We start from the raw sequence: 24,642 nt of genomic DNA, 5'->3' as shown, positions 1-24,642 counted from the left end.
GCGCTCCTCAAGAACTCTCCATGGCTCCCCACCCCCTCTTTGGGACGCTGCAGCTGCAGCCACTGTTTGTCAGACTCAGACCACTTAACATGCAGCTCCAGCAACGTCAAACCTTTGGGCATGAGCCGGGGCCAGGCATCTGTCTCCCCAAGACTTGGGCACAAGCAGCAGGAGGGCCTGGCAGGAGAGGGCAGGCTGGGCAGCCTGAGGACTCCAGCAGGGTGGCCCGAAGGCAGGAGGCCTTCCAGCATCCCCGGGCATGGCCTGTCCCCCTTGTCCCTCCTGTCCTCTGTTTGGACGGAGAGAGACTCATTATCAAGTTAGACGCCAGGCATTGAGAAGAGGAAGCTAATTATGCCAGAGCTGGCTAATTAATGCTGCCTTTCCTATTAACATTCTCTAGAGTGCTCCATTTCAATTAGACAGTCTGTCCAGGAAGAGAGGGGGCTGCCGACAGCCCAAAGAAAGTGAGGAAGAGAGGGTGAGGGGAAGGAGGGAAGCAGAGACAGAGAGACAGGAAACGGGAGAGATGAGAGACAGTTGGAAAGAGGAGACAGAGAGGAGAGTGGAATTGGGTGGGGGTGGGCAGACAGAGATGGGAATAAGGAAACAAAGGGAGAGAGAAATAGAGTGGGGTGAGGGTAGGTGGGAAAGGAGGAGGGCAAAGCAGAAGACTTGAAAGGGAGACAGGCCCAGAAGGGGTGGGAACAGCTCGTGTAATATGCAAGATTCCTATGATGAGATAATCAAACTTTCCATTTGCCATGCCCTAAAGCAAGCCTGCCGAGGGGATGCTATCTGCTCCGGGGCCCAATTTGTATTAGCAGAAACTCCTGAGTATGAACCAGAGGGAGCTCAGACTCTCCCTACCTCCAAAAGATAGAACTAAGTCAGCCTTTGGAGGTGGGGGCAGGTGGGAGCCTTGGCCCCACTCCCAGCCTTGGAAGGAGTATGCTGATGGAGTATGGTGGAGGAACTGGGGTCACTTTTGCCTTTTTTCTGGGGTCTACCCACCCTGTCCCCAGCTTTCAGGGTGTACAGTTTATAATATATTGATGTGTGGTGGTGGTGGTCCAAGGCCAGGATTCTGGGTTACAGCTTCATTCTTTGAGTGATTTGGGGGATCCTCTAACCCACTGCCTGCACCAGGAATGCCACTCCCTTCCCCAGGTGTCCGAGTCTAAGACATCTTTCAAGGTCTTGCTCAAGTGTCACCTCTGATAAGAAGCCTTCCCAGATCTGAAGCCCCCAGCTGCCTGCCTAAGCTTCTCACCACACCTGGGGTGGGGGGGGGTAAAAAGTACTTAGGGACATGGAGGGAGAGGCAGAATTTCAAGAACTATGGCTTTGGAGGCAGACAGATCTGGGTGCCGATCTCAGCTGTATGACTTAGGGCAGTCAGGGTAGCCGTCCTGAGCCTCGGGTTTCCCATCTGCAAAACGGGGCTAACAATACCCTTCACAGAGGTGTTTGAATGATGTATATGGCAGGCTGACCACAGGGCCTGGGAAAAGACTGCTACTTTTCTCTTATGCTCTGTTTCTTCCCAAAAGCTGTGAACTCCTGCAAGACCCACATGGCCCTTTGCGTCTGCCACAGATGGCCACAGCAATCTCTCTCATCTCGTGTGTTTTCTCATGGTATGACTGAGACTTCTCCCATCTGGAAGTAGTGTCTGCATTCCTTCCCCTTGAATCCGGGAGCATGGGGGTGGTGGTGGTGGTGTGGAGACCACAGCAGAAGTGGTGCTCTGAGACGTCTGAGACAAAGGGAAAGGCAACTCCCCCCGGGCTCTCTTGGGACACATTGTCCTTGGAACCCAGTTGCCACGCTAGGAGGAAGCCCAGACTAGCCCAGGAGGAGAGACGACAAGTAGGAGCTCCTCTAACAGCATCAACCACCGGACACATGGGTAAAACACCTCCGGTCAAGGAGTAACCCAAGCCTTCAAGCCTTCCCAGCTGAGACCCAGGTACCGTAGAGGAGAGCTAAGCCACCCTCTCCTGTGCCCTGTCCTGACCCACAGAGTCCATGAGCATAATGCATTGGTTATCATACATCCCTAAGCTTGGAGATAACTGCTGACATAGCAACTGGGATAATTGCAATGGAGCCCTGTCCCCTACGTGTGACTCTATGCCCTGCAGACAACATTTGCTGGATTTAAATGACCAGAAAATTGGGCACAGCCATTCTGCCTCCCGGTGAGAGCACCACAGCTGGGTGGACATGAACTCCAAGAGAACAGGGACTTGGCTGTTATGTTCCCTGCTGGGTTCCATGTGGCTTAAAGTACTTGGTTGGGGGGCGGGGGGTAGTGATCAGTGCTTAGTAGATACTGTTGAATGAAACAAGGCAACCAAATCTCTGGAGAATCTGAGTTAGATATTAGATAGGACCTCCCCCTGCACAGAGGATAGTCACTCAACAATACAAACACATGGCTGAGAGTGTGGTGACTTCTTCCTTGTGGGGGGTGGGGGGGAAGGATCTTGAGGAGGATGAAACAGACAAGCAAGAATTAGACTCGATGAGTTGTCTATGGCCCCCCCTGCCCCCTCCATGCCCACCTTCTCAGTCCACCCCTGAAAAGAAAAGCTGTCATGTAGGAAATGACAGAAGATTGGTGGTCGGCCACACTGGCTTCAGACCTGGCTCAGCCACCAACTTTCTGTGTGGCCCTGGCCATGTCCCTCCCTTCTTGGGGCCCTGTCTCCTCCATCTGGTCCTGGGATGGTGAAGATCCAGGTCTTGCTCAGTGTGACATCCCTACAAATTGCTGAGAAGTCTCAGTCCGTAGGCCAATGGGGGGGGGGGGCGAGATCTGAGAGACACTCCCCCCAAGCCCAGGGAGGCCCAGCTGGCAGGTGGGGGGTTGACAGCAATGCCTCAGTGGGCAACCACGTCCCTGGGCTCTTCTACAGGGCAGGCAGCAAACTGCACACTTATTTTCCTTTCTCAAATGATGGGAATTGATTAGCTTAGCAAGAAGCTCCAGCTGCTCCACGGAAAGGAGCTAAGGGCGGCTCCACAGTGCCCGTCATGAGCTGCCATCGCAACGTTATGGTCTCCCATTAGGGTCGGCTCTTGGGGGGTGCTTCTGCTCAGTAACTAATGTCCTCTCTCTCCCGCACTCTCTGTCACACACACACACACACACACACACACACACACACACACGCTCACTCACAGAGGTGGCCAGAATTAAACTCTGGGCCTCCCAGGAGCCCGTGAGCCAAGGGGGGCACACATCCACAGAACAAGCTCTCCCTCCTCTTGGGAGAAGCGAGAGGGGCAGCTGCCTGCAAGGAATGGCAGACCCTTGGGGCCTGGGGAGGAAGAAGCTGGCCCAGTTTTAAGGGCCAAGTGTGGGGCAACCCAAAGCCACATTTGAAGTATAACCTTAATTTTATAACAGAAAAAAAATTCCGCATGTAGACGCATTAAAAAAAATTTATAGTGGTTATCTCAGTCTGGGAGGATTATGGGTGATTTTTATTTTCTTTTTTATACTTGTCTATTTCCAATTTTTCTGCAGTGATCAGGTGCAGCCTTACTTTCAGAGTGAGGAATCACTGTTATTTAAAAATAGAATGTGTGTGTGTGTGTGTGTGTGTGTGTGTGTGTGTGTATGGAAGAGATTTTGGTAACAGCCTTCAACTCTTTGAGGAGTTACTATAATCAGCCTGGGAGGAGGATTCTGTCCACCAAGGAGAGAAAATGAGGAGGGGTGACTGAGTTGCAGCAGGAGAGACCCTGGTTAGACAGCAGAAGGAACTGGCCAGTGCCTGATGAGTGAGTGAGTATGGAAATTTCCTGCTCCCCTGAGATGAACAGAAAGGTCTTGAAAATGAACAGGGAGTAGATCATAGCTCCCTGGCCCCAGAAGGGACGTCAGAGCACAGCCAGTCCAACTCCTTCATCCTCCAGCTAGGGAAACTGAGACCCAGTGAAGAGAAGGGACTTACCCAAGGTCTTATTTCAGTGGCAGAGGGACTCTTGGCTTGGAGCGCTCAGTCTGCTCCATCGTCAGATTCGGGGGGGGGGGTTGGCAGTCCCCGGGAACAACCAGGCGTGTGCACCCAAAGAGCCAAATGGGGAAGCTATTTTTAAGGTCTAGGGAAAGAAATATTCTTCAAGTCCCAAGCCAGATGGACTCCCCCACCTGGATAGAATGGGGCTTTGATGGGAGGCAGTGTTGCCTCAAAGACACCCCCAGCCCCCTCCTTGCTCTCCTGTAGAGCAACTCCCAGGGATGAGACCCCATGCCAGAGACTGCCCCTGCAACCCTGATTATAACTTCCCTCCTCCCCGCAATGGGTGACAGAAACCTTCCTTCTTCATTCCCTTATCCCAGCCAGACTATTAAAATATAATAAAAAAGATCACATTAGACATGCAGATTTGACTTAAAATACGTATATGTATATATAATTTAACGGCAATTAGGAGCTAATCAGCTTTTTCTTCCTGTCTTGGGGTGTTTTGCCTCCCTGGTGCATGCAGCAGCACTGGTCCTTGGAAACATCTTGGGGTCTTTGATTCTCCTACCCTTCGGCTGAGCAATTTGGGTGCAAGTTCAAAATGAGATAGTTTGTGCTGAACAGCTCCATTTTCCCCTGACACTGGAGCGGGGACATTGTGTCCTTCTCTGCTTCCTGATTCTGGGTCTGGTCCTTTTGCGAATTCAGCTCATCTGAGGCAGAGAAGGGAGGACAAGAGAAGGGAGGTCCCTCCTGGGCAGCAATGTCCTAAGTCCTCATGCCCTATCTTTTGAGAATCTGCAACCCTCCCCCACCACCACCCCTGCCAGAGGCCCCAGCTCTGTGCCAGTCATCCTGAATCCCAAGCCTTTCTCCAAGACTGGGGCACTCCATCTCAGGCCAGGAGACTGCAGAAGTATTAGAGACAAGGTGGCGAAACTGGGGCCATATCACACAGATGGGGGGAAGAGCCCAAGGTGCTCAATGCGGGAACTGCCACCCATGAAGATAATCATAGTCTAATAATCCACTGCTTGTCTACCAAGAGCAGGTGCTCTATCCACTCTCTCTGGTACTCAGATCAGCCCTGCAAGGGAGGCATTACAAGTGTCCCTGTAGGACAGCCAGTAAACAGAGAGGTTAAGTGACTCCCTTGTGGTCACACAGCAAATAAGGGGTGAAACTCGAGTTTGAACCTCAGATCTTCAGATTCTGACACCCATGATCTTTTTCTCCTTTGAACCTTAGGTCTTTGGATTCTGAAGCCCATGATCTTTTCTCCATTCCAGGTAGCCCTTAAGTTCCTTGAGAGCTGAGATGTCAATACCCATGGAGGAAACCTACAGCTCTTTAACAAGCCTACACCGGCCCCACAAGACCCCAAATCACTCAGGTGTCATCAATTCTGTTTCCGGTACATGACAGCTCAAGGCATGACTTAAAGTCCCCACCAGTCTCAGAAACCTGGTCTTCCCTTCACAGGGAACATGGATTGGTGGTTAATTTTCTGTGGCTGGGCCATGGGACGCCCGGACATTGGACCAATGTGTGGCTGTGGAGACTGAGTAAAGCAAAAGACCCTCCTTCATGTGGGCTTCATCCAATCAGTGGAAGACCTGAAGAGAATAAAAAGGCTGAGTGGGAGGGCACTTCTTCTGTTGGCTGCTGGAACTGGGGCTTTGGTCTTTTCCAGCCCTCAAACTCTGCCTAAAACATTGGCTCTTCTGGGTCTCAAGCCTGCTGGATTTCGGGCAGGAATTTACACCATTGGCTCTCCTGGGTCTTCAGGTGGCCCATTGCAGACGTGGGACCTCTTAGTCTCCATACTTACCTGAGCCAATTATTTTATCTCTATCTATCTATCTATCTATCTATCTATCTATCCATCTGTCTATCTTATCTCTAATCTACCCATCCATCCATCCACTCATCCATCCACCTCACATCGGTTCTGTTTCTTTCTGATACAATTTCCCTAGAGGCAAAGTGGGGGTCATGCAGGGAGCCCCAGCTCAGCAGCTAGATCTTAGGTGTCTCCTAGAGTCTTCTCTCAAAAAGCCCCACGTCTTACCCAGCATCTCAAATGAAAATGGTTAAAGAGCCAGGGAATGGCCTCCAAATCCGTAGACAGAGGGGCATAGCTAGGTGGCTCTCAGGATACGTCTGAGCCCTTCTCTAGCAAGAGGACCCGAAATCCCCCACCCCTATCCTCCCTGCCCTGGGCTCGAGAGAAACCTGGCTTTGCAGCTGTCGCTGAAGCAAGCACCTGCACCTACATCCCTCAGACCTCCTGCCCTCCAAGAAACACCAGCCTCATTAACTAAATGTGCCAGCAGAGGGCAGGAAGTTTGAAGGGATGCACATGGCCACTTCCCACAAAGAAAATCTGGGCTTATTTACCAGGAGTCAGGAGGGGTGGGAGAGGGAGTCGCAGGGGCTCTGTGGTGAGCCTTTCCCAGAGCAGGTCGGGCTGTGGCGATGGGGCTCATGAAGGACAGCTGGTCTCTCCGGGTTGACAGCTGGTGAGGAAACTGGGCACTGACTCGTAAGCCCAACAGCTCAATATATATCTGGCAAACAAGCTTTGCTCTGGTCAATATATCACCCGGGGAAACGTCCCAGCCAGCACCAGAGGAATCCAGTATTGATGGTTACAAGAGCACCGCAACCCTTTCCCGTTCTGTGTTCTCTCTAGTGGGCTCGGGGGGACAGAACTCATCCCCCCATCACTAAGAAGATTATGGGGTACTGAGAGCACCGGGGCCTGATTCTGGGGGGTGGCAGTGGGGAACTAAGCACGGACTTTGCAGTCTGATAAACCTGGGTTCAAACCTCTGCCTCCCGCTGGGGGTCTGGGGTCTCAGTTTCTTCATCTGTACAGTGGCAATGGTGACACCCTGCTCGCTGAGTCACAGCTGCTAGTATGATCGTGATGAGCTTCAGAGAGGGGGAGAGCCCCAAATCTGGCCCCTGCTCATGAGCAAGGGTGGAAGTTGGCCAGAGCCAACTCTTATTCTCCACCACCTTAACCCTCAGACTTTAACATGGGTCAGGCACCAGGTGCACCTTTCAAATGCAGATTTCTAGGCCAGACACCAGGTCCAGTCAATCAGACTCTCTGGGGACGGGGTGGGGGCGATGGGTGGGGTGAGGCCCAGGAACTTGTAGTCATACCATCTCTCTGGGTGATTCTGCTGCAGGTGGTCCAGGATCCTTTGAAAGACCCTGCTACCCTGGTCCCTTCCCCAGTCCCCAGTGACTTCTTCAAAGAGGTGGTCTAACCATTGGCATTTCCCTGGCCTGGGCCTCACACTTGCCTCTCTGCAGGCTTGCCATACCCCTGGTCCTGAGGAGGGACTCAGCCTCCTGGGTCTCTGGCCAGGGCTTACTCCTCCAAGCGCCTCTTCCTCCAGCGGTGGGGAAGGACGAAATGACAGCCTCTGGGCCAGGAACAGGATTCTATGTCCAGGGAGAGGAACCCAAACAGACTGCCCAGATCTGCCAACCAGCTTTTCAACAAGCTGTGAAAGGAAATAGAAGGCCAAGGGGCTTACCGTCTGGCAGAAGCTATGTGAGGGGCTTGGGCAGGGAGCTCTGATTCCACCAAGCACTGCCATGTGCCCAGCGCTGGTCACTTGACTTATCTATGTCATCTCTGATCCAGCCGCGGCTCTAGGAGGCAGGGTGCACGGGTGGGGGGTGGTTGCAGTCTGGGCCTCTGCAGGCCAATGTCAGAGCCCCATCATTTTAGCCTCTGTGTTCTACTGCTAGGGGGTGTTATAACCAGACTGACCCACTTTTGCCTGCCTCCCCCCTTCTCCCCCCACCTCTTGCTGTTATCCCGAGTCAGTGGGAACTCTCCCCCAATCCTGTCACAATCACGGGGCTCTGTCCCCTATCTGCTTGGGCTCTCAGGCTAGTCTTCCTTCCCTTTGTCAAATGGGAGAGCTGGACTCAAGGAGCTTTCAGATACACTTTGGAGACTCTATCCCTAAGCCTAAGGGTTCAGGCCTCACGGCCCAGACCCATCAGTCCTGGCTCCTGGAGCCCACCAAGAAGCCTTGGCATCTCTGAAGAAAAGGCAATGAAAGCTTAATAAAATGAGTAACACTTACAGAGCCCATAAAATACAGCCAGGCCCCTGGGTGTCCCCTTGCCTGAAGGGTCGGAAGGTTCCTAAAAACCCTCACTATATGCCTTAGGCAACGTGTCCCCCTCCCACCATCTCTTCCCCACCCCCTGTCCCTGGCCATTGTCTGGACCTCAGTGTGAGCCCGGAGGACCCAATGGGCCCGGTGGCCAGTCAGCAACCCAGCCCCCGGACCGCTAGGTGAATAAAAAAATAAAAATAAAAAGATCCCCACAAAATACGACCAATAACCATGGCCATAAAAGCCAAATTGGATTTCTTCGTAGATGATGAGCTTGGGGTCCTTCTCTCTCTCTCTCTCTGAGACCTGATTAACAAATATGTAAAACAATTCCCCTATCATCTCTGGCTCCAGCCAGCTCTCCTGGCAGCTCGAAGCTCAGGGACAAGGAAGGAGGCAGAAGCAAGGATTGCCATCGGGGGCAGTAAATGTGGCCCCAGGGGCTGGGGATGCCCCCTCCCACTGGCTGTGTGACTGAGAGCAAGTTGCTTACAACCCCTGAACGGTGGTCCCCCATCCGGGGAGAGATGCTCTCAAACCCTCCCTCTTTGGATTCTCAGCCCTGCTGTAAGACACAGAGACAAAGGCTAGGGAGAGGGCTCCCTTTCATCCCATTCAGAAGCTGTTGTACAACTGGGGGCCTGGGGACATGCAGGGAGGGTCCTGCTGTGACACCAGGTAAGCGGAGTGTGCCCGGTGCCATCAGCTTCCCTGGGACACAGCAGGTGGCCACCTGTCAGTTCTTAGCTCCAGGGTGACTTTGGAGACTCTATCCCTCCCCTCCTCCCAGCACACCCAGACCACATCTGTGGGTCCAGGGACATGGCAAGACCCTTCTCGGCCCCTTACCATAAAAGACAAGCTCGGGAGTAAACAGGAAGCTAAAGGATGCAAAGCACATAATGCAAAGTGCTCAGATCCACAGAGAGGTCACAACAAGTGGCCTGGGATGGAGCTCTAAGAAGGCTGGACCACAGCCTGACTGCCCAGGGCTTGGGGAGGGGAGCGCGGGAAGGGTGAAACCTCAGGGCAAATGTCCCCTCTGAACCCTCAGGGCTCCCCCAGCCCCTGCTGCCAGACTTGGGGCTTGCGGAGGGACAAGGGGGCCAGCACCGGATGAGAGAAGCACAGCACGGAGATACTGGAGGCTCCTTGTGTCCCCAGGCCAGAGCCACCACTCTCCCGGCCCCTCCCCCTCCCATCCTAGGGGACCAAATGGGTCTTGTATCTATGCAGCAACTTACAGCTTGTAGATCATTTTCACAGGGGTTTCCAAGTATTAGGAATCATTTCTAATTTGCAAACAAGAAAAAGGAGGCTAAAAGAAGTAAAGGGATTTATTTGAAGCAGATTTCTGATAAGCCTGATACTCTTCTCACTATAGTCGATTTTATTTGAGTCTCACATGTTTGAAAACTCAGTCCTCCTGGTCCCCACTGGTGTGCACACCTATGAGTTCCTTCTTGCTCTCTTCTTGTCTCTCTCTCTCAGTGTCTGCCCCCAGAGTTTTCTGGCTCTAGTCTAGGCTCCGCTCTGGCCCCAGGGAAGGGAGGAGGAAAGCATCAGGGACTAACAAGTTTATCAACTTGGGGGTCTGGGTGGAAACGCAGCTCCGGTGCCCGCACAAGTCAGTGGCTCCAGGGGAAGGGCTTCCTGGCTACCCTGACGATGGGCAGCTCGGGTGCCTATAGTGGGGGTCGAGGGGTCAGTCTCGGAGGGGTACCTTGTACCCCTGCATACATGAGGCCAGCACAGAGGTCCCTGACAGGGTGGGGAGTCTGACACTGGCTCTTAGCCTCAGCCCACACTCCGTGAAGGTGCGACTACCTACGGAGACAGGAATCGAGGGTCGGAGCAGAGCGGTTGGAGCAGAGGGCCGGGGAGGGAGAACAGATCTCCAAGTATCCTCCCTCCTCAACTCTGTTGCCTTTCCCGTAAGACACTTGGGAGATTCAGGCCCCTGGGAACTAACAGCTGCTCCCAGCCCCAGAGGCCAGGAGAGACCCCAGTGAAGCTACCTGGGCTCAAGAATCTCAGTCCCTCTCTGCCCCACCCCCACCCTGCTCATGGCGCAGTGTTATCCCGAGTCAGTGGGAACTCTCCCCCAATCCTGTCACAATCACGGGGCTCTGTCTCCTATCTGCTTGGGGTCTCAGGCTAGTCTTCCTTCCCTTTGTCAAATGGGAGAGCTGGACTCAAGGAGCTTTCAGATACACCGTCCAGTTGTCATTTGGAGTCCACAAAAGGCCAGGACAGAGAAGTGGGACAAGAGAGAAAATGGGGTGGCTTAGGGCTTAGGGAGCAGCTAGGAAGGTGAAGAACATCGCAGATTTCTCAGGGTGCTGGGACTGTCACCTCTATCAGCTTTGCAGCAACCTGGTTCTGATCTGTGCCATGACCAGAGCCAGAGGGGCCCTGTGACCAGAGGGTCCAGCAGAATGGGGTGGGGGGTAGAAGTGAGAGGACAAGGTTCAAGGATTCAGGCTCAATCTCCCTAATCCTGTGCTGATGGCTGCTCTGGGGACAAGAACAGGTCCCTTCCCTTTGTCAGCACTTGGAGTCAGGCCCTGTCAAATCCGGGGCCTGGCTGTCAAAGCCCACTTCCCATTCATTCACTCATTCCCTAATTCATTCATTCACTGTCTTCCTTCATTCACTCGTTGGTGCTCGCTCTTTAAGATAAAGACTTGCTGTTAAATCGTCTTTACTTGAACTCCTTTTCCCCAGAAGTCTCTCCAAACCTTCCCACCCCAGATCTGTTCTAATGCTCACTCATGCCCAAGATATGCCTCTTGGCTGACACATCACTGTTCATCACAAACTCCTGACTCTGTTACTCTGGAACCATCTGCTCAAAGCCTCTGGAAGACTGGGTCAGAAAGTCAGGAACCCTTACAAGCAGCACTCAGCACCTGCTTCCCGCAATGCTTCTCCAGCTTCTCTGCTGGAAGAAGGGAAGGCGGGGTCTCCTCCTCTGGTCACTGACACTGCTCCAAAGCCTGACTTCTCTCTAGCCTACCCTAATGCATCTCAGTCCTGGAGGGCAGAGAGGAACTGAAACCAACATCCTGCCTTTGGGAAGTCACAGGATGATGCTTCAAAGCCAGCAAATACTTTTCAACCAGGGATTTCATACATGTGGTCATGTCCAGAGGGATCCAAGTCCCAGCTGTGTCTATATGGAATGAAAAGGGGGAAACATCTGGAGGAAAGCTAGACAAGGCCTGCCAGTCTGCCAGATGTTGCACACATCTGGACATCTGAAACATGATCCGTGTGGCTGCTTGGCAGTCAAGAAGCAAATGGTCTACCCATGTCTCCCTGTCAACTAGGACACAGCCCCATACCTACAAATTGCTCAGATTACTGACGGGTCCGAAGGCACTTTGGCTGCAATCTTAAGAGACCCAAATCAAGTTAATACAAAGGCCAAAGCTTCGGTCATCGTATGGTGGCTGCTCTTACGCACCTGAGTCCAGCCTGCCTGCGTTCCACTGATCGGCAAGCTGCTTCGTCTCTCTGCGTTTCACATTCCTGATCCTCAAAGTGGAGTAATAATAGTGATGTCCTCATAGACAGGTATGAAGACGGAGTTGTAACAGCTATAAGCTCTAAGCCAGTGCCTGGCAGGTAGAAACACTCCAAGTGTGTTGGCTGTTCTTAGCATCATCGTCATCATCGGAGGCGTCACCTTGCAGAGCCCTCCCAGCCAAGAGCATGCGAAATCCTCCGGAGAGTACAAAGGCCAAAATGGGGGAGAAGGACACATGCCCCTCCCCAAACATCCCAGGAACACCAGTTCGCCAAACCCTTTGCCCAACTCAGCCCCATCCAAGCTGCCTTTCCCAGAGACAAGAAGATCCCCACATTCTCATCCGTGATAGGAGTGGCGTCCAGCTAGGAGTACTGTCTCCCCTACTGAGAAGGTTTGGCACTGTCCAGGTGCCAGGATATGCGTCGGGTGCCTGGGCAGATGGCTGGGCGGGGAGGAGCCTTCCCTACCACACCCCATCTCCCACCAAGACATCAAGCTGGGAAGGTCACCCAAGCATGCTGCAGGCACTGCCCATGGGAAGCTTTTCTCCTGACCCTGGAATGACTGCTTGATTGGATCATGTCCTCTGAACCCCAGAGGACACCCGAGTCCCTCTTTTACTTCTGGCAGGGGACCTAGAGGAGCCATCATTTTCCTCCATCACTTCTGCTCCAAGTAGGAGATGCTGGGTGGGGATGGGAGACTCTGGTGAGCCCTACAAGGACAGAGACAGGCTTTTCCATTTCTGCGCCCAGTGTCTGGCACACAGTGGGGCTGCCTGGGCAGACACGTGTGGGATGGGGGACTAAGGAGAAGACTTTTTCAGGTAGAGGAGGTTTAAGCCTCTAGACACTGTCTCCCAGGATATCACTCCCTGGTTCAAGGAGCATCCCCTGTAAGAGTCCTAGATGGCACCTGCTGGCATCAGAATCCAAGCCACTCCTTCTCATTGTCCCCGCCACCTCCTCTTTTCCAGTGGCCATGTTCACTGCATAAAGCAAGACCCTAGATCTGCCACGTGATGGCTTTTTCTGAATTTCCCAGGTTCCCAGTCTGGTTCCCTCAAAGGGAGGAACAAAGGAAGGAAACAGGATGCTAGAATCAAGGGCACATTCTAGGGGTTCCATCTGCCCAGTGGGTTTCCCCCGAGTTCAGGGAGAAACATACCCAGACCAGAGACTTCGGTAAAGTCCCCTAGGGAATGGTCCCGGGACCCTGAGCCAGGCTTCTTCCTTCCAGGTTTTGGCAGAGACACAGTTCTTCCTGGCACAAATGCCAGCAAGCGTGACAAGACCTAGAGTTATAGTATAAATAGCTTGCTGCTGCCCATCAGCTCCTCCTTCCCTTTGGCTTTGGTTCCAGACTCTCCCCCTTCCTACCCACAGAATAAACTTGCCAATGGGGGGCTCTGTGGGCTCCACCTACCTCCTGGTTAGCTGTGTGACCTTGGGCGAGTGAGTCAACCTCTCTAGCCTCCGTCCCTTCAGCTGTGAAGTGGAGTAAAAACACCTACCTCTGGGTTGTTGTGGGGATTCCATCAATTAATGCATGTAAAGCATTTAGTACAGTGTCTGGCACATGACAAATATTCTGTATTGTTATGATCATGCACAGTTGGGGACCTGGGCATGTGAACAGGGTGAGGCTTGAGGTGGGGGTGCCCTGTGCGGAGCAGAGGACTTGGTGTGACATGCAGCGAAAGCCAGCTGTGTTTCACCCCTGTGCTTGGAAAGGAAGTATTATAATGACCGCCTGCATCCGCTCAGCTCCTTCCCTGGGGTCCCCTGGATGCTTCCCACACACACACACACCAGCCCAGCTCCCTGGCTTTCAGGTTCTGCTACCAACGTGTTGCTGCATGATGCTGGGCAGCTCGCCCTCTCCGAAGTCACTTCCCCATCTGCAGAGGCCTCTTAAAGCCCTGACATCTCACAGAGTTAAATCATTTTTCCTAATTCAAGCTTTATAGGAGGCTCCCACCTGAGCCCATCCACAGGCAGACAGGTTTGGGCTCCCGTGGTTGGGGACAGAGTCCAAGACACTGAGTCAAAGTCCCCACTCCCAGCGCTAGCCTAGAAACCACTGGTACCCACCCCCGGTCCCTGAGAGATGGCCAGAGCTGAACTCGGGACACAGCCCTGCCCTTCACCCTTCACCCTTGGTGGGGCCAGCAGAGGAATTCACATTCTTTTGAAAATCATCATGTAAATGGCTTCTCAACAAAAACTGTTCATTCAATGAATGAATGGATGGATGAATGCCAGAAACAATGCGGAGTACTGGGCAAAACAGGGACTTTCGGTTTATTTGATAAAAATCCCCCATTTGGCCTCTCCTCAGTGTATGGTCTTGGGCAAGCCTCTTCACTTCTCAAACCTTGGTTTTCCTGTATATTAAATGGGAATAACAATCCCTACTCCACAAGGTGGTTGTAAGGTTGATGAAACAGTATATGTAGATGCTTAGTATGTACTCAACAAATGGCAGCATCGTGATCAGCACTGTTATTACCAGCCTGCTGCTCCCACTGGAAGCCAGAGGACCTGAGGCCATTACCCTTGAATGGTGCCCATTTCCAAAGAGTTTCGATGCCCACACAGAATTGCAGTCCTCCCACCCCTGTGCCTTCCAGCTGGTGAGGGGCAAAGAGTGGCCGTCTGGTCTCCCCATGGCTGGGCAGGGAGCTGGCTCGCTGGGGAGGCTCTGCCACCTTCCCTGGGCTATCCTGGCAGCATCCACGCCTCTGGCCTTTGTCAAGCAGCTGGAGTGTGAGCCACACCGTCTGCCTGTGAAATGCAACTTTCAGAAAACATGCATATTTGGGAGTTGGTGCATGTTTCTATTTCGGGCCGACACTGCCCTCTTTATTTATTTTCCCTGGGCTTTGCATTTGGAACCCAGCTCGGAGGGGAGTTTTGACAGACTTTGACACTGCTCCCGGTTCCTCTGGCAGGAGACATGCTCTGGTGGGGGCGGGGTGGGCAGGGAGAAGAGGATTTAAAATGACAAACTTTCTCTCAGCTAGGACCCACCAACAATCAGACACCCCTGCCTCACTGGTCCAGCCCTCGGTATCTCCATATGTGGGTGGGAGGAGGAGTAGAAGAGGTTCAGATGGGGAAACAATTTCAAAGAGCAGGGAGGAAAAAACCAAAGAGGCTAATCATTATCAATACCAATAATGTTATTATCAACCATGGCTGTCACCACCACCACCACCACTTTTGGGTGCCTGTTTTTATGACTGACAGTTGCCTGGAAGACTGCCCTTAGGGAAACCACCTCATCTATCAGCATCTCACTGTGCTCATCCGTAAAGGCGATTTTGCAGAACTCAGCTCACGGGGCTGTAAGAAGTGGCCACTCAGTCAAATGGCAGCAGTGACTGTCTTCCCTCCTGGCCTCAGATCTTAGCCAGCTGCCTATGAACAGCTGACTTGGTCCAGGTCTTAGGGATTTGGGGCTGATTGCCAAGACCCCACCCACCAGGCAGGTCTCTACTGGTGTTCTCAGCTAGTGTCTTCTCTGTGGTCATTTACAACCAGCCCGGAGTTGACCTTAACTCAGGGAGGAAGGACCTTAACTCAGACAACTCCGTCTGCCTTTGGATAACCAGATGAGTGAAGGGGAGAGGAAGAGACAAGATAAGTGTGCTTAAACTGTTAGAGAAAAGGGGTTAAACCATAATTCTAAGGCTCTGGGGGTCAGGAGATCCCAGCTGAAGTTCCTACTCTACTACTCATACATTCATTCATTCATTCACCAAGCACCCACCAGCAGAACCAGGGGTTCATGCAGAATCAATGTCTGCCTCAACAGAGAATGTGCTTCAGCAATGTGACCTCAGGAAAATTACTTGACATCTCTGGTCCTATAAAGGAAGTCATCTGAACATCCCTCATTCAGGGGACAGGATGAATTCACCAGTGGGGTGTGCCTTGAGTAGGGAGGAAAGGTACTATAACCTCTGAGGTTAGAACCCTGATTTTCAATCCCACCCACACTCAAGAGTGAGCTAATGTTCCCCATTATTAGGATTAAATAGGCGCCCTTGAGGTTCGCTTCAGCCAGCCCTGTTCTTGCACAGATGGGAAGCCTGAGGCTCAGGGAAGGGAAGTAACTTGACCAAAGACACACTGGGAGACTGTGGCCAAACTGAGACAAAATGCAGGTCTCCTTACTCCCACTCCACTGCTCTTTCCACCACATGACACTGGGACTCTTCCCTTTCCAACAGTTTTTGGATATTAAGGGCAATAGCAGAAAAGGTATCAAAGGGCAAGCCAGAACATGGGTACCAGATCCTTCAAAATCCCCATGGGATGGGGGCCCTCTGTGATTCTAGAACAGAGGAATCCTGGCCCTTTGGAGAGACAGTTGGGGCTCTGGGGCATCTGGCCCTAGACACGTTCCCAGGAAGGGGCTGGAAGCTGCTGAGGCCATGGGCAGGGAGGGAGGCGGTGTCAGACTTTCACAGAGAGGGGAGTGGGGGGGGAATCTGCCTGGAGAATGGAGTCAGCTCCCTCTAAGGTCAGCTGTGCCCATACTGGAGCAAAGACTGACTGGGTCAGACCCAGGCTAAGGAAAGTTGGTGGAGAGTGAACTGGGAAAGACGGTGGGGTGGGGGTGGGGGGTCAGAGAGGTACACAGGAGAGACCAGAGCAGGGAAACAAAGAGAAAGTGCAAGCAATAAATGATGCAGAAAGAGTGGTGTGTACCCTGGTACACATTTGTCTGGAGTAGGGTCTGAGGAAGGGGAGCAGGTCTGAGGGTGGTGAGCTGAGCAAAATGGACTCTGAGCCTAAAATCCAGATTCTGTAAGGCCAGGTGTCTGCCCATGGCTTCCAGTGGGCCACAGCCCTCTCCTTCTGTTTGGCAGGTGCCTGGCTTCCTGCTTAGGTCTGCATTGGGGGTTGGGGTGGGGGGTGGGGATTGCTTTCCCTCACCAAGAAAGTGTGTGTGTGTATTGTGTGTGTGTGTGTGTGTGTGTTGTGTGGGGAGCCCAAGTAGCTCTGAGAATCACTGGGTAGCTCTGTGAGCACCCAGAAAGGAGCTCTGGAGTAGGGCTTAGTAAGATGTCCAGAGACAGCGGGACCTGGAGGAAGGAGCTGCAGAGATGGCAGTGTTTGTGGGAAGACCTGAGTTTGCCCACGTGTGAGTGGATGGATCGCCCCTCTGTGCGTGGACTGTGAATCTGTGTGGGGATTGTTTGCAGGTGGTCTTTAGGTCGATGTGAGTGTGCGCGAGGACCCTGGTTCCGTGGGCGTGTGCCGGGGGTTGTGCGTCTCCAAGGCAGGCTCGCGGCGCTGTCCGCGGTGCTGAGCCGGAGCGTGGACCGGATGGCACCTGCGTCCAGCCTCAGGTGGGCTGCCGGACAGGGGCCTCGGAAAGGAAGTCTCCAAGTCTTCCTTGGAGGCGCCTTCCCAGTCCGAGCTGCGGATCTCCCCGGGGAGTTGGGAAAAGTTCTCTCCCAGCGGCGGGGTTGGCTCACGGGACTCTGCGCTACTCGCAGGAGGAATCTTACCCCAAGCCTCAGCGCCACCACTGCCCCCCTGCTCAGCCCACCTCCACCCTCACTCGCCTCTCCGCAGGGCCCGGGGACCCGATCGCATTCGGCTTCCTCCGCCCGCCCAGTCTGCCTCAGAGCTCCCGCGCGCCCGACAGGACCTGCAACCAGATTAATTGCTTTCCAGGACTCGGGAAATGTCCGGCCGAAAGCACGAGTGCGCTAAGGTGGGGAGTGGATGGAGAGGAGGTCATTAACCTTTTCCTCCCTCTGCTCTAGCCTGGCCGAGATCCGGATCCCGGGCGGCTTCCAGACCGACACTCAACTTTTACAGAATCAGTCATCCACCCGCGAGGACGAGCAGGGGGCTGGAGGTCGGAAGCCTCCCCGGAGACCGGAAATCTCGCCAACTGTGGATGTCAAACTGACCCACGCAGACCGAAGCTGCTCCGGCCCCGGGAGGAGTTGGTGCGCAGCTGGGGCCCGGCCGCGGGGGGCAAGCTCCGGGCTCTGCCCACCACCAGCTGGCTTTCCCGGGGACGCCAAGGCCTGCTCCCGGGGCTGGCTGGAGAGCTAGAGAACTTCACACACAGCCCCGCGCAGGCCGGGGTGGGGCGGCGCGAAGGGCTTGCCCTTTCCTCCGAGCAATGCACCCCCCAGCCGCGACCCGGATGGCGCCCAGCGGCCGTCGCACTCACCTCGGCTGGCCAAGCTGAGCTGGCTGAGCCGCGGGCGCTGGAAGAAGGCGCACGGGAGGGGCTGGGGGCTGCGGCCACCCCGCCGGGAGGACTTGTCCCCTCGCGGAAGTCTCAGTGAGAAGCTCTTCGGGGCTGCAGGAGGCCGGGGTTCCCCGCTCCACTCCAGAGAGCACAGACCGCGCAGAGCCCGGTGCTGATCCTGGTCCCCAGCGCGCAACCCAAGCACTCCGCGCCGCCGCCGCCTTTTATTCGCCGCCCGCCTTTGTTTGGGTCCCGGCTGCTACCACGGGGTGTGGGGGTGTCCGGGGCCGGCTCTGGAGCTGCACGGCCCCCAGACCACTGGCGCCTCCGGCTTTCGCTCCGCCTGGCCTTGCGTCAGTGGCCGGTGAGAACCTGCGGTCCGCCGCTCACTGCTGTCTCTGGGGTCCGCCGCCAGGCGCAGCGGTGGCCGCCTCTCCCCCTGCGGGAGCCGCGCGGTGGTACAATCGGGCTCCCAGTGCCGGCGGGCGGGGCTGCAAGAGGCGTAGCGACCCCTGGGGGTCGATGCACGCCTCTGCAAACGGCCCAGGCCGTGACTCCTGCCCCGCCCCCAAGTTTCCAGGTCCCCAGGTCTCTCTCCGGCCTGCGTTCCTGTCTCCCCTTCCGCACAGCCTTGGCAGATCACCAGCCGCCCGGACACTCGAGGGCATCCCCGGGTCTTCTCCGGAGAGAGCTGCCAAACCCGGGCTCCTGGCGCCATCCCTTCTTCCCTCCTTTATTCACCTTCCTGGCACCAGAGCCCAGAACCATGCCAGCTCCTGGGACCAGGCATCCCTCCAGCTTTAGCACGTGGTCTGCCTAACACCCCCGTCCAAAAGGCCACAAGGAGAAAGGACTGGGCAGCAAAGGCCAGTGCCTGGCCCATTTATGTCCATCAGGGCTCAGAAGGCATAAACATCGGTGTCACCTGGGGAGAGCTGAGGGGGTCGCTTCAAAAGTGGGGTAGCCACACGGCCCCAGCTGCAGAATGCAGAGGTTTTCCTTACAGAAGCCAGGAAGAAGGGAGGCCACCACCACTGTTGTGTGAGGGGTGAGCCAGATTATCGTACATCCTCAGAGTGCGTGCGGAGAGGAGCAGGGAATACAGAGATGGGGGAAACACACTCAGCCTGCAGCAAGTTCCCAGCTTCTGGGAAGGATAAGAACAGGAGAGAATTCTAAAATGAAACACTAAGCCCCACACTCACACACAGGTACTCAACCCATGCTGGTTTCTCCAGCCCTTCTCTTTAAAAGAGGAAAGCTGAGTTGAGGGGACCTCTAACTCCAGGGTGCTGAGTGGAGCTCCTGCCCTGTGGCTCACCTGTCATTCCTGCTCTGTGGTGTCCAGTTCCTGGGAGCTGTACCCACTGGCTCGCTGCCAACTAGACACATTGGTATTTATGACCCTGGATGCCTTGAGAGCTCCTCTATGCAGAAGCAAATGGCCCGAGCCAGTGTCCCTGCCCCAGCACTCACTCCCCATGTGCTCAGGATCCTCAGGGGAGCCATTGCCAGACTGGCCAAGCCTGTTAGGAAACTCCCAGTGGCTTCATCTGGCCTTGAAAACATTTAGGGTTGGAAGCAGCTCCTGACTCAAATGGTGCCACCCTGAGCTTGAGGGGCGGGGGACAGACACAGGAGGCCTCTCCTGAGAAGTGGGGAGTATGTGGGTTGCTGACCCCCAAGATCAGTGGCCATATCTGACATAGGAGTACAAAGGAACAGACCTAGCGCCACCGTGCACACTTTGAGTCTCCCTTGCCACATCCCAGAGGAAAGCCAGAAAATGTGGAGCCATGGGAGAGGGTGGGAGGAAGGAGAACAGGGAAAAGACTGGTTTTTAAGGGAGCAATAGGGGAGATACAAAATGTGTTCCCAAGCCCAGCTGAGAGCAAAGGGTTTTCTTTGCTGGGTGAATGGCTTACTCTTCCCAATTGGTTCCTGGAGTTGCTGCTTCCAGAAGTCTTCTTAAAGTTCTCCAAGCCTCCAGTACTGTAGCCCTCAGTCTGACAGATCCACAGAGAATGTCACTGGGGAGCCCCCAAAGTGCGGTGCCACCCCCAGCTCACACCTGGGGACACAGCCCCCGCTCCCCTGGGAACTATTTTTAGCGGATGGGGGTCCTAGCTTCTTGCCACCTAGCTAGCCACAGCTGTAGCCACCCTAACCACACGCTCCTCCAAGCCCTCTCTGCCTCTGGGGGTCTCCAGATGATCTCCAGTAGGGGATGGGCTTGCTCTGCCCTTGTCCAGGGATTTCTGGGTACTGAGGATGCAGAGGCAGAGGCCCACAGAGTGGGGGAGGAGGTAGGGAGTGTGGTGCCCAAGAACACTGAAAGGATGCAATTTTCCCAGGCCATCAGCAGAGTTTTAAAAATGCAAATGGAACCGGGCCTTTGAAATATGCCTGCCATAAAGTGGAACTGGTGGTGGCAGCGGGAGCTGGCGCGGGTGTGGAAAGTCATGAAAAGCCTCCTCGCGGGGCCTCATCCTCAAGTTTCCTTCCCCCCACTGCCCACTCTGCCTGTAGGAAGCATGTTTATGGGGGACTGGAGATGTTGGACTCAGAGATCCCTGCCCAACCTCAGGGCACCTCCCTGAAGCTTCCTTTACCTCAGTTATCTGTCCAGCAGAAAGGAGGCAGAGACTGAGATTCTCCATCTCCCACAGTCCATACTCCCCCCTTACCTCCCTACATCCCCACCCCCCAGCCCTCAACCCCCCCGTGCCCCGCTCCAGTGCTGTCTGCTGGAAGTTCTTCCTGGGTCTGATTTAAATGCCTCTTGGTGCCGATAAGCAGCTTCCCTTATACTCTGTCTTCACGACTAATTTAAAAGCTTCTTTTGTAATGGGTTTGAGCTATAAAGGGCTGCTTTGTCCTTCATTCCCATCCCTTTATTTCTGTTTTCATTTTCTCTCCAGCTATGTCTGAAGCAGAGCCTCTGAGCCCAACCTCTGAGTCCACCACTCCCAGTAAAGCCATATTTCTGCTCCACCCCTTACCAGTTGTGTGACCTTGGGAAAGTCATTTCACCTTGCTGAGCTCAGTTATTTTGTCTATAAAATGGGAGTGGGAGAAGTACTTATCTCATACTAGTGGTTATGAAGAGTTTATTAAATGAGTGAATCTCAGTGTATAATAGCATTTAGCACAGTGCATGGCACAAACCAAGCTCTAAATAAATGTTAGGTGGTGATGGTGATGATGAGGAGGAGGAGGATGGCTTGCTGAGCAAGAGATGGTCTGGAGCTGTGTTGCTGGAGGTGACCATAACCTTTCTCATTTCTTCGCCCCACCTCCGATGAGATGAGCTGTGTACAAATCAAGTCTCTCACGAGATGGTTGAGCAGCTCAAGGGAAGAGTATATGGGGAGGATTGGAATTGTCTATCCTGAAAACTACGGAAGAGTAAGATAGTTGCTTCATTATTCCAGCATCAAGGAATAGAATAATTACATTTAAAAGTAATTCCCTCTTCAGTCTGCTAACACACTGGCTTTGGAGCTCTTGGCCCCAACTAGTCTCACCTCTCCATGAAACCACTGAGTAGAGGCAAGTGGACTTGGGTGTGCTGGAAAGAGTTCTGGATGTAGAAGTCTTTTACTAACTCTATGACCTTTGATAAGTCACTTCATTTCTCTGAGACTCGGTTTCCCCAGCGGCGAAATGGGAGTATAATGATCTGTGCCTACAATATCCCTGTAATTATCTTCTCGGCTGAGGCAGAACACAGATTTATAGGCAACCATCTGATAATTATTTATATATATAGTTATATGTGGTTATAGTTATATGTAGAGATAGGTGGAATGATCAATCCCTCTTTCCATGACTTTCAGGGTTGACTGCACTTCCTTTCATATAATGGATGCAAAAGAGCTCAGGAAACTTGCCCAAGTTCATGGTGAATCAATTTCTGACTCAAGATGATATAGGAAGTTAGTGGAAGAGTTGGGTTGGACCCAGGCCTCCCTGGGTTCAGTTTTGAGCTTCTACCAAGGCCCCATCTTTCCTCCTTCTCCCTGGAGCTCTGTTCAGGAGGTGAGTGTAAGTTTATGGGGAGCACAGGATAGAGGGGTCAATAATTCAAGAGAAGAGAGAAAGTTCTGGAAAAAGGTGATAGGGCCAGACTGGGATAGGGGCGCTAAAGCACAGGGCCTGGGGGAGGCTGGACAGATGGCAGCACTCTTCTGCCTCCAGAATTCTGCAAGCAGCCAGACCCAGCACTCCTTTCCCAGCCTTGCCTGCCTCCTCCAAGGAAGCAGGCAGCCTGTGCCAGAGTGAATACAATCCAAGTTATTAATTGCCTCCAACAATTAGCCCCAGTGCCTGGGCCTACAGACACCAAGGCTCAAAATATAAAAAATAAAGGAAGGCACAAAAAATAATAAAACACCAATTACAGCTTTTTCAGTATTCACTCTGCTGCATAATCCTCCCCCAACACCACCCTGCTCCCCATCCATGTTTCTAGGGGCCTTTGATCTGACCCCAGTATCTGGAGAAGACCAAGTTTTTCTGAGGACTTCAAGAGTGGAAGTCACTCAAGGGTTAGACCCTAAGGGACATTACGCATAGCAGGGTCAAAGCACTGGCAGGAAGGAAAAAGCCCCTGCCAAAGATCTAGCCTACTGTGTGGCACTAGCCAAAGTCTATCCCACCGTGTAGGAGAGAGTACAACCTCCAGGTTGAAGGTTTAAATAGATTTCCTGAGGCTCTTATTGTTAGTCCTGGCAAGGGAGAGATCAGAAACGCACCCAAAGTTCTGGTTCGAATCAGTTCAATCACATACTAGCTTTGTGGCTTTAGGAAAATCCCTTCATGACGCTGAGCTCATTTCCTTATCTGTAAACTGGGGATGGTGGTCACACCTCATCATGGAGGGAGATTCAGGGAAATGCTGTGCAGCAGCACATAGAAATACAGTGAGTGGCATGGGGTGAGCTGGAAAAAATGGTGTTTTGTTCTATATAGATAGAGCCCTGGCAGGAGGCTCCATGCTACCTGTGGGTCCCCTGTCCCTTGGCAGGGGAGTAGAAGTGGGAGGCAATGGGGAAGGAGGTAGATAGGGAGTTAAGAGGTCTGGTTGCTGAACCCAGGTTTGCTATAACTTCCACTGTGGTCCTGGCGCCCTTTCCAGTCTGGCCTCTTGTTCCGACCTGATAAAGGAAGGCACAAAGCTAGTGAGCTCTAGAGCCCCTCTAACTGATTTTTTTTAGAAGAGTGTGAGCAGAAGGAATGAGTTTAGAATGGGTAGGAGGCCATGGGGAGTGTAGAATCCCCAATTTTTCAGGGGTGAATGGCAGTAGCAGTAAAAGTAATAGAACGGCCAAGAGAACATGAAACCAGTTACATCAATAGTTAAGCCTAGAGTCACAAATCCGTTGGTTCTGCATCAGTAAAAGAAACCAATTACCTTTTATCAAGGCAGGGAATAAAGATCATCACCTGGTTCAGAACTATTTGGGAGAGCCTGGGTAGAAGTCCTCAGCACAGTTCTCACAGGTGGAGTGTTTCAGGACCACGAACAGCGGCAGACGCCAGCCTCCAAACCTCTGGGCCACGGTTGAGGTGAGGGCAAAAGAATGAGGGACATGGGCTTAGCCACTCATTTGGATCCTCAGAGATGCTGTAATGAGGCTGATGTTTGATAATAACTCACTTACCTATGGCGGGGGTCTCTGAGTGCCCAGCGGGATTGCCCAAGTGTTATAGAGCAGGGTCATGTATAGGGCCCGTCTCCCAGCCCCTCCCCAGGAGTATCTAAGGCTCCTGGTGCACCTGCCTATGTGTGAGCTCTTTCATGACTCAGCATGGAATTCCAGCCCCATCTCTCCCCACTCCCATGCCGCCCTACCCTGATCCTCTGTCCCTCTGGCCTCGGCTTCCTGGCACAAGTTGGCAGTGCCTCCCTTTGCTTCAGCCTGGCTGGCCCACTGGCGCCAGAAGCCAAGCCGGCTTTAACCCTGACCACCAGGCCCCATCTGGGCCCCAGCAGTGACTGTAATAAAGAGCTTTCCTGGCATTTTCCCAGTCAGAGATCTGCACAGCTCTGATGGGCTGCCCCAGTGCTAGCTCTTATTCCAGCACATTCAGTGTGAGCAGGGTGGGGAATCTTCTGCGCCAGAGAACTCTGTGGCCAGGGCCCCTGAGCTGGAATGAAGGGCTGGTAGAGAGACCATCAGTGTTCAGGCAGTTAAATTACCTTTTAAGCAGGAAGGAGTGCTTCTGACAACATCAGCATCATTAATAATTAATGGCTACTGTTTGTTGAGTGCCAGGTCCCATATATGCGTTACTTCATCTAAACTCACAACCACCCCAGGAGGTGACCCCTTTATCGTCCCCATTTCTAGGTGAGAAGATTAAGACTCAGAGAGTAAGTTGCTTCAGGTCACACAGCAGGTAAAGACTCAGCTCTAGGCAGTTTGATTCTATAGCCCAGATTCTTTACCATGTTATTATTCCCATTTTTACAGATGGAGAAACTGAGGGTCAGAGAGGTGAGGGAATTGGTTAAGGTCACAGGAGAGTCAGTGATGGAGAGGATTTGAACCAAGATTTGCCTGATGTTGGAGATACCATATCTATCCGTTCACTCTACTGTTCCCCAGTGAACTAGGTCCCTTTTGGGTGCCCACTCTCAGAGTCCCCTTCCTAGGTCTAAAACACAACGAAGCTAATCTCCCTGTACTTCTTTAGGGAAGTCACTGCCTCTCCCTGAGCCCCAGTCTACCAAGGGCAACAT

At 53.3% G+C, this 24,642-nt stretch overlaps 1 protein-coding gene across 1 annotated transcript in view; it reads right to left on the bottom strand.

The window, feature by feature from the left end:
- DISP3 (dispatched RND transporter family member 3) overlaps positions 1-18,144 on the bottom strand; it is a 48,379-nt gene extending 30,235 nt beyond the window's left edge. The window contains exon 1 of the mRNA XM_032863397.1: positions 17,874-18,144. The gene's annotated coding sequence lies outside the window, so the exon portion shown is untranslated. The remainder of the gene's footprint in view (positions 1-17,873) is intronic.
- Positions 18,145-24,642: the final 6,498 nt, after the last annotated feature.

The sequence above is a fragment of the Lontra canadensis genome, unplaced genomic scaffold, assembly GCF_010015895.1.
Source record: "Lontra canadensis isolate GAN:19392208 unplaced genomic scaffold, GSC_riverotter_1.0 scaffold25, whole genome shotgun sequence".
NCBI classification, from domain to species: domain Eukaryota; kingdom Metazoa; phylum Chordata; class Mammalia; order Carnivora; family Mustelidae; genus Lontra; species Lontra canadensis.
Note: the sequence above shows the minus strand (reverse complement) of the source record. Positions and strands in the feature narration are given on the sequence as shown.